This window comes from Eucyclogobius newberryi, unplaced genomic scaffold, assembly GCF_026437365.1.
Source record: "Eucyclogobius newberryi isolate DKJ021-1_F unplaced genomic scaffold, fEucNew1.0.hap1 SCAF_13, whole genome shotgun sequence".
NCBI classification, from domain to species: Eukaryota; Metazoa; Chordata; class Actinopteri; order Gobiiformes; family Gobiidae; genus Eucyclogobius; species Eucyclogobius newberryi.
The window spans coordinates 8,578,111-8,591,636 of NW_027315757.1; the positions used below are offsets into that span (position 1 = coordinate 8,578,111).

The window sequence follows — 13,526 nt, forward strand, 5'->3', positions numbered from 1 at the left end:
GTCATCCAGGTTTTTATCTCCTTCACACAAGTACTAAGTCTGTCTACTTGATCGCTCTGATCAGGTTTCATTGATAAATACAGCTGAGTGTCGTCTGCATAGCAGTGGAAGTTAATGCCATGCTTTCTGATAATGTTGCCTAATGGCAGCATATAAAGAGTAAACAGAATTGGACCGAGTACCGAACCCTGTGGCACACCGTAAATTACTTTAGAGCTTGGTGAGGAGCTCTGGTTTACATTAACAAATTGGAACCTATCAGATAGATAGGATTTAAACCAGCTGAGGGCTGTTCCTCCAACACCTACATCACATTCTAACCTCTGCAGTAGAATGTTGTGGTCAATGGTGTCAAATGCTGCGCTTTCCTCCTGTTCTACTGCGTTGTAACAACGAAATTTCCCCTTGTGTGGATATTAAAGGTTTATCTTATCTTATCTTATCTTATCTTAAAAATGACAGTAATATGTCACATTGTGCTTTTGAAGGACAGGGTTATAAATCGTGTTTATACATATTTCTTTGTTCTGAATGATATTTTACACTTGCCTTGTTAGATCAATAGGATGCTGTGACCATACATTCTGTCATATGTTTGTAGATGAGATTATACAATGTCAGGGAAGTCCATATAAAGTCAGAGAAAGACTAAAAGTTACTTGGTACAGTATGTCAAAAATAAATTAGAAAAAGAAGAAAACAGATGAAGAAAGGAACATACACTTAAGGACCTTTCTCAATCTTTCAATCTGGCATTTTTATTAATAATAATAATAATAATAACTTTTATTTATATAGCGCTTTTCAGTGACCCAAAGACGCTGAACATAATAAAAAAAGGGGGGGTATTTACAGACAGGGGGGGACAACACGTACAATACACATTAATATATAGATAAAATGAACAAGACAGAAGAAGTAGAGAGAAAAAGATGGGGATGTAACAGGGGGTAGAAGAGTAGGCAATGGGGTAGAGGAGGCTAGGGGTAGGGGAGGTCATAGGCTTGGGTGAAGAGGTATGTTTTTAGGCGGGATTTGAATGTTGTGAGTGAGGGAGAGTGGGACGGGGGGGAGGGAGTTCCAGAGTCGGGGTGCTGTTCGGGAGAATGCTCTGTCGCCAAAAGTTTTGAGTCGGGATGTTGGTGCAGTCAGGGTGAGAGAGGAGGAGGATCGGAGAGCTCGGGAGGGGCGGTGGGGGATGAGGAGGTCAGACAGGTAGGGGGGGGCAAGGTGGTGAAGAGCTTTGAAGGTGAGGAGGAGTATTTTAAAGTTTATGCGCTGCTTGATGGGGAGCCAATGGAGAGAGCGGAGAACGGGAGTGATGTGATCACGGGACCGGGTGTGGGTGAGGAGGCGGGCAGCGGCGTTTTGGACCATTTGGAGTCTGTGGAGGGAATGGGAGGAGATGCCAGTGAGGAGGGAGTTGCAGTAGTCAAGGCGGGAGGAGATGAAGGCATGGATGAGGGATTCAGCAGCGGGGAGGGTGAGGCAGTGTCGGATTTTGGCGATGCGGCGGAGGTGGAAGTATGAGGTCTTGACGATGTGGCTGACATGGGGAGTGAAGGAGAGGGTGGGGTCCATGATGACACCGAGATTGCGTACCAGGGTAGAGGGGGTGATGGTCGAGGTGTCGATGCTGAGTGAAAAGGGACCAGTTTTATTGAGAGTGGATTTGGTGCCAATGAGGAGGAGCTCTGTTTTGTCACTGTTCAGTTTGAGGAAGTTGAGAGTGAGCCATGATTTTATTGTAGAGATGCAGGTTTGGATGTGGCTGAGGGGAGGGTTTTGGGTGGATTTGGTGGTGAGGTATATCTGGGTGTCGTCAGCGTAGCAGTGAAAGTCCAGGTTGAGTTGGCGGAGGATGTGACCAAGGGGGAAGATGTAGCAGATGAAGAGGAGGGGGCCGAGGACTGAGCCCTGGGGGACCCCCTGCGTTACTGGGGAGAGGGTGGATGAGTGACCGGAGAGGGAAATGAACTCTTGCCTGTTGGTGAGGTAGGATGTGAGCCAGTCAAGTGCAGAGCCCTCAACACCCAGTTGGCGCAGCCTTTATAGGAGGATGGAATGGTTTATAGTGTCAAAGGCTGCGCTGAGGTCTAGTAGTAACAGGATGTTGAGGGCCCCGGAGTCTGCAGAGGTGAGGAGATCGTTGAGTACTTTGACCAGGGCTGTTTCAGTGCTGTGAAGTGGGCGGAAGCCAGATTGGAGGGGTTCATAGAGGTTGTTTGACTGGAGGTGAGTGTTAAGTTGGGCGGCGACGATGCGTTCCAGCGTTTTTGAGAGGAACGGCAGGTTGGAGATGGGGCGGTAGTTGGAGAGGTTGGCGGAGTCTAGGGTGGGTTTTTTGAGGATGGGGGTGATGGAGGCCAGTTTGTAGATGGAAGGAACATGGCCGAGGGATAAAGACTGGTTGAAGAGGATGGTGAGATGGGGGATGAGAGCAGGGAGGCAGGCCTTGGTTAGAGTCGTTGGGAGGGGGTCGAGAGAGCAGGTGGTGGTTTTGGAAGCGGTGATGAGGTCTATGATATGAGAGGAGTTAACAGAGGAGAAGGTGGTGAGGGGAGGGAAGGGTGGGTGGTCAGGGAGAGGGGGGGGGCCAGGGGTGGGGGTGGTGATGGAGTTAATGGAGACGGCAGTCATGGAGCTGTTGATTTTGGAAATTTTGTCATTGAAGGCAAGGAGGAAAGAGTTGCAGAGGTCAGGGGAGGAGGGTGGAGTGGTGTCCGGTGGCTGGAGCAGCTTGTTGACGGTGGAGAACAGGGTGCAAGGGCTCCGGTGGGAGCTGTTGATGAGGGTGGAGAGGTGGGCAGATTTGGCGGCTTGGAGAGCGTCACGGTAGGAGGAGATGTGTAATTTGAAAGCTTCGGCGTGGACGGTGAGGCGGGTTCTTTTGAGGAGTCGTTCGAGTTGGCGGCCAGTCTGCTTCATGGTGCGGAGTTCAGGGGTGTACCAGGGGGCGGGGTTGATGTATGAGACGGAGGAGGTTTTCCAGGGGGCTAGGGAGTCAAGGGAGTCGGAGAGGCTGGTGTTGAGCATGACAGCATAGTCGTCGGGGGAAGAGGGGGGGGGGGGGGGGGGGAGTCAGGGGGGAAAGCAGAGGATATGAGCTGGGAGAGCGTGAGGGGGTTGACTGACTTGATATTGCGGTAGGTGATGGTGCGTTTTTTGGGGTTGTGGGGCGAGGGTAGGGGGGCGGAGAAAAGGATGCAGAGATGATCAGAGAGTGGGAAGGGGAGGGGGTGGGGCTTAGATATGGGTAGGAGAGAGGAACAGACTAAGTCCAGAGTGTGGCCTTTGGTATGGGTGGGGAAGTCAATGTGTTGGGTGAGATGGAAGCAGTCCAGGAGAGAGAGGAAGTCGGATGTCAGTGGGGCGTTGGGGCAGTCAATGTGGATGATGTAGGGGTGGGGGGGCGGAGGTTGCTGAGGTTGGCAGTGCGGCAGGTGGGGGTGACGGGGGGGCGAAAACTAGTCCAGAGTGAGGGGATAGGTGAGCCGTCGTTGGAGTGTTGGTTATGGGAGAGACCAAAGCCCCTGTGGATGTAGCGGGGCCGGCGAAGGATCCCAGCTGAGCTAGCTGCAGAGGCAGCAGCAGCTGGGAGACGGTGGTTATGGTTGAGGAGGTGAAGGTCAGCAGCGGTGTAGGTGAGTAGGCGAGAAGTTGGTGGAGCGGTGGCCTGGAGGCGCGGGAGTGATAGTCCGAGGAGGAGATGGAACGTAGCAGCAGATGAGAGTAATCCAGTGGCACAATGGATGGAGGGCACAGCTACAACAGCGTCTTCTCGGCTGATACTGGAAAGACTAACTTTTGGCACTGAATTTGACTTTGGACCGTGAACAAATGTGGACATATGCCAGACTGACTTTATACCAGCTACTCAGCATTTTCACTTCCTGGATCTGTATTATTTTGTTTTTGTTTTTCTTAACATATTAGATGTTTGACAAGTTATTAATTTATGGTGATTATTCGACAAATAATTTGTTGTTAAATGAATGTTTAAATTGTCAGGAAATGGGTTCTCTGTACGTAAATCGTCCCTGCATTTTGGATGGAATGTTGTGCATAGATGACATGACAGAGATTTATTTTCCCAACTTTTCTTTACAAACAGACACTCGACAGATGTAAAACGATAATAAATATTTAGCACAGGTACAATCCCAGCAAACACAATAATCAATTGAAAAATCTAAGAAGTTGACACATGTTAAATGACTATTTTATGACTTTTTGTGTGTGAGTGTTGCAGTTCAGAAGTGATTTGGGAGCATTTTAGAGGAATGTCAATTGTGAAAAATCTGTGGAAAATGCTGCTGTTCTGTTGAAATGTTTAACTTGTTACAGATGTGGTGTAGGCGTCTCTTCTTGGCGTTCATTCCCTCCAATGGGTTTATAGAAAAACTGAGGTGGAGGGCAGAACAAACTTTGCTGTTCACTGTCAAGATGCAGAGTTTTGGCCTGGTTTTTGATGAATATCTATGTAATTACTGCCTATCCACATGAAAGAAAAACTGGTATAAAGTAAAAAGTATATGCTTCTAAAAGATAAGGTTCATTTTATAGCAGACAACGGTGGAGTTTGTTTTCTTACACACCAGGAAAACTCAAACCGACTTTAGAAATGCATATAAACCATGTCCCAGGCAGGAGGTCTATTGCTCCGGGAGTTACGGTCTCAAATATCCCAATAACGTGTGGAGAAGTGTGTGTTGTGGTGTTCCTGCTGCGTGTGACAGTGCAGTCTGATTACACTATAAGAGCAAACTAGGCATTCAACTGCACCACGTAAGAAAAGGACAGGGAAATATCAGACACATGGCGTCACCCTTTTTGAATCAGAAACAATCACTAACTATGGCCCCTCCACTGCAAACTAGCCCCTGTGGTTGTTGTTGTTGTTGTTGTTGTTGTTGTTGTTGTTGTTGTTTTGGTCTGCTGGGTCAAAGTGAAAGTAAAATGAATATGTACGATAGTCGTTTTATAAACATTTATTCATGGTTACTGTGGTCAGGAGGGACCAGTGGACTTACAGAAACCAGCAGTTGTATTTGGTAGTTAGCAGCTGGCTAATGGTAGTTTACATATTATTGCGTGGCTATTCTAATGTGACCAGACAAAGATGCTGGAGAAAATGTTACAGTCAAATGAAAAATGGGGAAAATGACCCCAATCTAGAAAAGGCACACAGCTCTGCTCAAATAGAATACACAAGTAATGAGTTTTTTTTACAAATGTTGTTCAAGTTATTATAAGTCAAGTCGGATTGTTAAAAATCGTATGAGAAGCATCATACAATCTCTAAACAAAACACAGACTATTAAAGTCCTGGGCAGCTCATGACACAGGAAACCACAAAGGGGGAGGCTCGCTGCCCGCAGGAGCCTAAAGACATACGAACAGATTCTTGCATGGCTCAAACATTCACACACAAACAAACAACAACAGCCTGTTAGCCCTGTACTAAAGGGCTAAACCTGAGACAACTCAGGCCGACTCCCCGCTGCCTGCAACACTCTTCCACTAGCTGCTCGCATGGCGCCTGCAACGGTTATAGTGCACCTAATCGCCTAATCGTTACTTTGCATCCATGGCTCGGCTCCATCGTGTGTGACCTCAGGCGTGAGGTCAGGTGAGGGATCGATGGAAGGATAGCACCCCTTTTTTATTGGTGCAGCAAAACAAGCCTAACAACAAGCCTAATTTCCAACTATCCGGGTGTTATATTTGATCATCCATCACTCAAGTTGTCGCTGTAGATAAGGATAAATACACATCTATTTTCATTTTTAGTTTTTTACACTGTTTTTCATAACTATCTACCAGCAGAGATAGAGAACAGCATGTGTGACATCTTAAAAAAAAAATCACATGACTGAAACTAATAATTAGCTGCACATTTTTAATTCTAATGCTAAATTACCAGACGCCTCTGAACAGATGTTAGACCCCGCTCAGACATCATGGTTTTTTGACCTGCTGAAGACTGGGAAATGAGTGGTTCTGGTCCAAAAACGTATTGAATTCAGTTATTTAGCTCTTTGTGCTTGTAAACGCAGTGGCCAATAAATACTCCTGATTTGAAGTTCGAACTCGTGAGCCACACATCGTATTATGTCAAAATACAGTCCTATAGACGGCGTGGGAAGGACAAATGTGGCTATAAAAGCAGATGAAATATTTAAAGAAAGACCAAAAGAAGATGCAGCAGGTGAGGGGACGAGCAGAGGGAGGAGCGCACAAAGACACAAAAAAAGCACAACATGAGCACAAGACTTTCCAAAATAAAAGCACGCACACAGTATTTGTTAAATTGTTTTTATTATGGCCAGAGACGTTTAGAATAAGCACAAGATTCTTCTGTACAGGTGATGTATGATGGCTCGCTCCTTCTCTTTGGTCTGCGCATGGATCTAACTGGTCGTTCCCCTCTCTCTCTTTGTATACTTGAAGCTCTTCTCTCCCTCTGTGCTCCACCATGCCCCTCCAGCGTTTCCTCCGCCCCGTCCCCATCCTGATGCTCTCTGTCCTACCTCTTCTCCTGCCCTACTCCTCCTCAGTCCCTGTCTGCTCCACGGCGGCGGACTCTGGTGGCAGAACGGAGTATCATGCTTCGGACACCTCCTTCGCTCACCTCGCGGTCCACTCTGGAACAGGCGACGTTTATGTCGGCGCAGTGAATCGTATCCTCAAGCTCTCCACCAATCTGACGCCGCATGCGAGTCACGTGACCGGCCCGGTGGAGGACAACAACAAGTGCCACCCTCCGCCCAATGTCCAAGCTTGCGCACACAGGTGAAGTTAAATATACCACATAACTAAATGTCCACATTCAGTACATTTGTCTTCCTCTTAAAGTTTAAGGTTTTAAGCAGTGTCTTCTCTGGTTCGTTTTGGAGTGGATCGGTACCATCTGAATAAGTACTGGCCTGTTTACGTGATACAAAGTGAGGGTGTAGCTTCAAAAGTGGTCTGGCTCGCTTCAGCTTTAGCTAAGGAGGACCTGAGCATCTGAGGAAGATGATTGGATAAGAGACAACACTGACTCAGGTGAAAACAAGATGGCCAAAAGCTGATTCAAAATAAAATTATAATTTCTCATGCTGCCTGCATTTCCAGCTATTGGTTAATTACTAGAAACATGAACAGCGCCTTAGCTACAAAGACTTGTCTCTGAAAGCTAGTTTTTAAGTCACTTGTTAAAACTTTGCGCAGCTGTTACTTCACTTAGGCATAACCTGAACCATCCAAGCTTCCCACAGTTTATTCAGCCTGGTTTGAGGCTGTTCACCTCTAAATCAAGCTGCTGTCTGCTCAGGTTGTAGAAGCACTTGTTGGAGAGTGGAGCATGAACAAGCCACAGACTGAGCAGGTGTAGGAGAAGAAGAACCAAGCTTCCTGCAGTACTGCTCAGTAACCTGTAGAGGCCACTAAAAGACACCGTGACTTCAGCCAAGCTTCAGCAGCAGAAGTGAGGGGAAAACAGGCTTATTTTGATATATTTTGGGAACAATTTAAATACAATTGTGACACACTGTCATTTTAGATTGTATTGGTCAATCACTGCTTGCATTAATATACCTGACCTATACCCACGTTTCAATCAAAACGCCATGAAGTGAGAATTACTAGACATCTTTTTATGAAGGGCTAAGATCAGCCTTATGATTAATAAGGCCATTAGTATGGAAATGCAGGCAGCCACAAACTTAACTGAGCTGAGGAGCTCCAAAACGAACCAGTCTAAGGGACATATCCAGTCGCTTACTTTTACATTTTGTTGAAATCATCACATCATATTATGAAAAAGGACCAGATAATCTTCATATAGAGATTTTTCTGTAAAGTGCTGCGATTGTGGTTGGCTTTTAAATGCATTTGTACAAGAACCACATGCATTTCTGAATATGTTGGCAGAGGTCTAAATGACGTAAATTGTTGGCTGGATTGTTGCCTTGGGTTTTTGTTGTTAGTAAGCTCTGTGAACTAAAGTGTTACCAAAATATATCTTTAACATATGAACAAAACAGTTGGAGAAAGGGTCGAAACTACACCCCAGTTTAGACCAGTTTGTTCATTCTGTTTTCCTTGTCTTAGTTTGGACTGGTCCGACAATATGAACAAAGTTCTCCTGATGGACTACAGCGGAGACAGACTGTTGGCGTGTGGGACCAAATGGCAGGGTGTATGCCAGTTTCTGCGCTTGGACAATCTTGTTAAACTCGGGGAACCACAACAGCATTATCTGTCTGGAGCCCGTGAGGCAGACGGGGTGGCAGGTAGGGATTTGTTTTCTTTGTCTGAATAGCATTTTTAGGATTTTTCAACTATTAAGTCTGTTTAGGAAGTGTATCACTAACAGCTGAACTGTTTTAAAGGAGAACCAAGAACATTTTGTCTTATTTATCATATTTTAAGTCCCTGTTATTGGGCTGTAGGACTTGTTTCATATAAGTTATTTAGAAAAAATAAATGGCAAAGGTCTATAAAGTATGATTAGAAGCCCACCAAAAAGAATAAACCCCTTTAAAGTTAGGGAATGTGAAGTTCATAGTTCATGGTTAAAGCTATTTTTTTAATCTCCTCTTAGGTGTAATTGTTAGCAACGTGAACCTAACCTCCAACACCCGCAGTCAGAAGCCGGTCAAAGTCGAGAGTCTTCTTTTCATTGGAGCAGCCGTCGATGGGCAGCCCCGATATTTCCCCTCGCTATCCAGCCGCAGGCTAGTGTCCGATGCGGAAAGCGCTGACATGTTGTCTTTGGTCTATCAGGACGAATTTGTCTCTTCCCAAATTAAAATCCCACAGGACACTCTTTGCTTGTACCCTGGCTTTGATATCCACTTCGTCTACGCTTTCTCCTGTCGCTCTTTCGTCTACTTTGTCACGCTACAGCTGGACACCAAGCTCACCCAGACAGGCGCGGGAGTGGAGAAGTTCTACACCTCCAAGATCCTTCGATTGTGCTCCAATGATAAGACATTTTTTTCCTATGTGGAGTTTCCGCTGGGATGCACAAAGGACGGTGTGGAGTACAGACTGGTGCAGGCCGCGTACAAGCAGAAAGCGGGGAAGAAGCTGGCACGAGCGTTGGGGCTGGGGGAGGAAGACGACGTGCTGTTTGTGCTTTTCTCACAGGTCAGACATGATCAGACATTATCAGTATATTCTGCTGTTCACTCGTGGTAGGGCATCTGGACCAAAAATGCCCCTCGTCGCCACAAAGAATCCAGTTGCAAAACAACGATCAAACATTCCAATATCAGAACTATTTGATTCTTTACTGTCAGCTGAAGAATCGGGCTTTCTGCAAGAACGTGTTACAGCAGGATTTGAAGACATAGAAATGGCGTTAATGCAGTGTGTTTATCAGCTTATGATAAAACCCATTTGATTTTTCCTCAAACGCACAACCCTAGCTCGTGGGATGTGACAATGCTGACAATTGTGTTGTTAAAGATATCAAAAAATACCAGAACAGAACCCCTAACATGTATAACATAGTCCTGTGCTTTCAGAGCTGTGAAAATTAAGAAGTTTGTGTAATCTGTCATCAGTTTTGGTCTAAACCTGGTCTTGTCTTTAGGGTCAGCAGAACCGGTCTGACCCCACCAGAGAGACGGTCCCGTGCCTCTTCACGCTCCGCGACATAAACCAGGCCATAACACAAATCCTGTTACCGAGGGGAGGGGAAGCTGTCTGTGCCCTGGCTGCTCGGCAGGGAGCTCCAATGTATACATACGGTTAGTAGTACTTAAAGGAATGCATTGGGAAATGTTTAAGTGAAGTCGTCAAAGTTGTCATTACTTCATGTTGCAACATGGAAATGTCAGCATTTAAAACTAGGAACTAAACGAGGAAGGCATGTTTTCAGATATTCCTTTAACCGATAGTTGGAGCACTCAGTCAATTGTTTGTTAACCGGTTGCACTAACACGCTACGCTACGCCACTAATACGCTAAAAACAACCACTTTACCCAATTTAGCCTCTGCGTGTAATCTGAATTTGGGTCATTTAAAATAAGCAGGTTCCATTAGGAGACTATTACAAAGTTTATCAATGTGTCTGAGCAGGACATATGCTGTTTAATCAGTCAGAATGTGCAGTGCTATTCCCTCAGACGTGACTGGACCTATCCCCTACAGACATTAAGCTACAGAGTATTTAACGAAGGCTCACTTTACACAGAGTATTGTAGCCAACAGAATGTAGAGAATAATGTTGTTTTCTCTTGTGTTCAACCTAGAAATCACCAGCATGTAAAGTTAAAGTCAATATTTTATTCTTTTAAACCTCAACATTAGGCACAACACACTATTTATAATGTGGTGATGTTCATAGGGTCATCGTTCTTCAGAAGTATTCAATTGTCAGACCATTTGACCAGCTCCTTACTTATAGCCAGTAGATGTTCATTGTAGAGAATATTAGATAGAAAATATTATGATGGATTTTATAGATGGATTTTAAGTATTTAAAATATTTTTTACAGTATATTTATGTAAAATGAACCACAATTATCTATTTTTTGGGAAATTTTACAGATGATAACCGCAAAAGTATTTACCATTCTGAATTTGACAAGAACAATTTGAAGTCAATTACCGTTGCTGTTTTATGGTTGTTTTATGCTGTTATATGTTTTATTAACAGTCAAGGTTACGGAGTTTTGTTTACAGTGTTGTTTAGTCCCACTTTAACTAATGCAGGCTTCACTAGCACTGATTAATGAGGCAGGTTTGCTTTACGTAGGTTAATTAAAATGATTTGTTCCGTAGGCTTTAATAGACAGTTTTTGTGTAAATTAGGGATGAGAGAGAATGGAGGACATGCAGTAAATTGTTGGAGCCTCTTCCCTCTGATTGGGTGACACCTTTGACATGTAAAATACGTTCGTACATAAGAATAAATTGCAATTGACTTCAGTAAATATTTGTTTTATTTGAACATATTTACATTGTGCTGTGGCAAATCTATGATAATTAACATAATCTGTGTGGTTCTCAGCCTATGCAGGTCGGAGAAGAATTCTGCGGCCAGGACTTTAACCAGCCTCTGGGGGGACAGCATGTGATCCAGGGGCACCCGCTGTATGAGGACCAGGCGCAGGGCATGGGGGCCGTAGCTGGGTTTAACTATGGGGAGGACACCCTAGTCTTTGTGGGGACAAGGTCTGGACAGTTAAAGAAGGTGAGCCATGTTTTTAATTGGTGAAGAATGTGATGAACGCACTTTCAGAAACCGACGCCCACGGCCAACACGGGGTTGATCTACTTACGAGAGAGAAGCAGGAAAGTGGGGCCCCCGATCTCGCACACCACACATCTCTGCACTTCTCCCTCTCCGTGCTTGTCTTCTGCAGAGTTTTTCCACACTGCTTATGGCAGGTTTTTACGAGTTTCAAATTTTGACTTTATTTGGTCTATTTATACCTGCTTTACATATAAATTATGGTTTTACACCAATCGAGCAGGTAATTGTGGAAAAAACGTTGAAAAATCTACAGAAAATGACAGGAAGTGACATCACATTCCAAGTTTATTTATAATTTACAGACAGGAAAAAGGTTTTTGACTCTACAAACATGAATATTCAACAAAATAAAGTCACTCATATATTCTTATTACTCAAATTATAATAATGGTGACATTATATGAGTTTTGGCCCAGTGTTTGCTGGGTAACTTCCTAGTGTGATGTCACCAATTACAAATAGGAAGTGAAATTATAAACCAAAAAATTTGCTATTCTGTGATAACATGTTTACAATTTGTCTAGATAAATTCAAAATATATTTATCTTAACTGCATTTTAGTTCAATAAGTTGTCCAACTTGTCATGGGCACTTTAAAAAAACATTTTGTATCAATATTTTTTTATGAGAGCAAATACTTTTCAAGGCCTCAGTTTGGTTGATTGGCCTTTTCTGATTTGTGTGGGTGATTTCAGCTCCGAGTGGATGGCGTGTCCAGCTCCCAGAATGCATTGCTGTACGAGACGGTGACTGTGGAGGAGGGCTATCCCATCCTCAGAGACATGATGTTCAGCCCGGACCATCGCTTCATCTACCTGCTCAGCCCCAAACAGGTGACCAGACCCGAGCGTACGATGGAGAACTGGAGGATGTTTCAAATCTCACTATCGTCAAATCATATTTCATAATATTTTCTGATACAGAGACAATATTATTTCTTCGCACTGCCCTGTTTCTATGTACCATGTGTCATTTCCAGTGTCTCCTTGCATCAGATGTGTCTTTTCAAACACACTTGTGAGTTACAATGTAAAAAGAAGATCATGAGTCATAGATATGTTGAGGCTCAAAGGTTAAAGTACAAAGGTTTATTAAAGTGCGTATGAAAGGTTTTACACCAATCGAGCAGATATTTGTGGAGAAAATGTTGAAAAATCTGTAGAAAAGACAGGAAGTGACATCACACTTGAGACACTCATTCCAGTCAAAGTTTATGCAGAATTTACACAAAGAAACACATTTGCTTAAAAACCTAAAAAAAATGAGCTATTTTGGGATAACATTTTTTAGCCTTTTTAACAAATTTCAAAAATATATTTATCTTAACTGCATTTTAGTTCAATGAGTCATCCGACCTGTCATGGGCACTTTAAAGTACAAGTAAAAACTTTCCTCATGCACACACAGCCCCAGTGCTATCTTCAGGCGCCTGTAGTAGAAGGCCTCCCCTCTCTCCACAATGGGAACATTTTTGTGTTTGTTGTTTTATGTCTACAAATTAAATGATAAAAAATATATACAGGTTTATAATATTAACCTGCGCACTATCTTTGAGGGTAGCACAATTAAGCAAAGAAAAAGTACACATAATACATGTTCAGCCCAAAAACTACTGTTCCTCATTTGATGAACGACAAGCGGAAGCGTTTCCTGCTTGATATAAATGCATATTTTCATCCTCTGTAGGTGACTCGTTTACCTGTGGAATCCTGTGACCGGTTCACCATCTGCTCCGAGTGTCTGGGCTCCGGAGATCCTCACTGCGGCTGGTGTGTCCTCGCAAACAAGTCAGTACTATTTACATTTTTGTCCTGAGCGCTGTTACTCTCCACAAACTGCCCTGACACACAATCTGCTGAACCTCCCTTACGAGGTTTTTACGTGGGTTTTGTTGCAGATGCTCAAGACGTGAGTCGTGTGACAAGTTTGAGGAGCCTCAGCATTTCACCACGAGACTGGAGCAATGTGTGGACATCTCAGCCCCTCCCCTGGCAGCACCATAACCGACCAGCAGGAGGGATGCATGTATATGTAGATGACAATAATATAGTAAGTTCAGTTGAGTTATAAAATGGTGAAGACTCAACCTGCTACACCATTATCTCTAACCACATGTTATTTTTGTTCATGGTCTAAAAGTGATGGACCTCAGTCTGATTTCATCCTCAGCCCAGGAGGAGACTCGGAGCCCAACCCTGGTGCTGCCTCCATAGTCATGTATAGAGACATCTGGTGGTCAACTCTTGTACAGCAGGTCTCCTTCATTTCTGC

At 44.2% G+C, this 13,526-nt stretch overlaps 1 pseudogene; it reads left to right on the forward strand.

Annotated features, from left to right (window-relative positions):
- The first annotated feature begins 6,465 nt into the window (after nucleotides 1–6,465).
- LOC140357580 (plexin A3-like) lies at nucleotides 6,466–13,269 on the forward strand (annotated as a pseudogene).
- The last annotated feature ends 257 nt before the right edge of the window (nucleotides 13,270–13,526 follow it).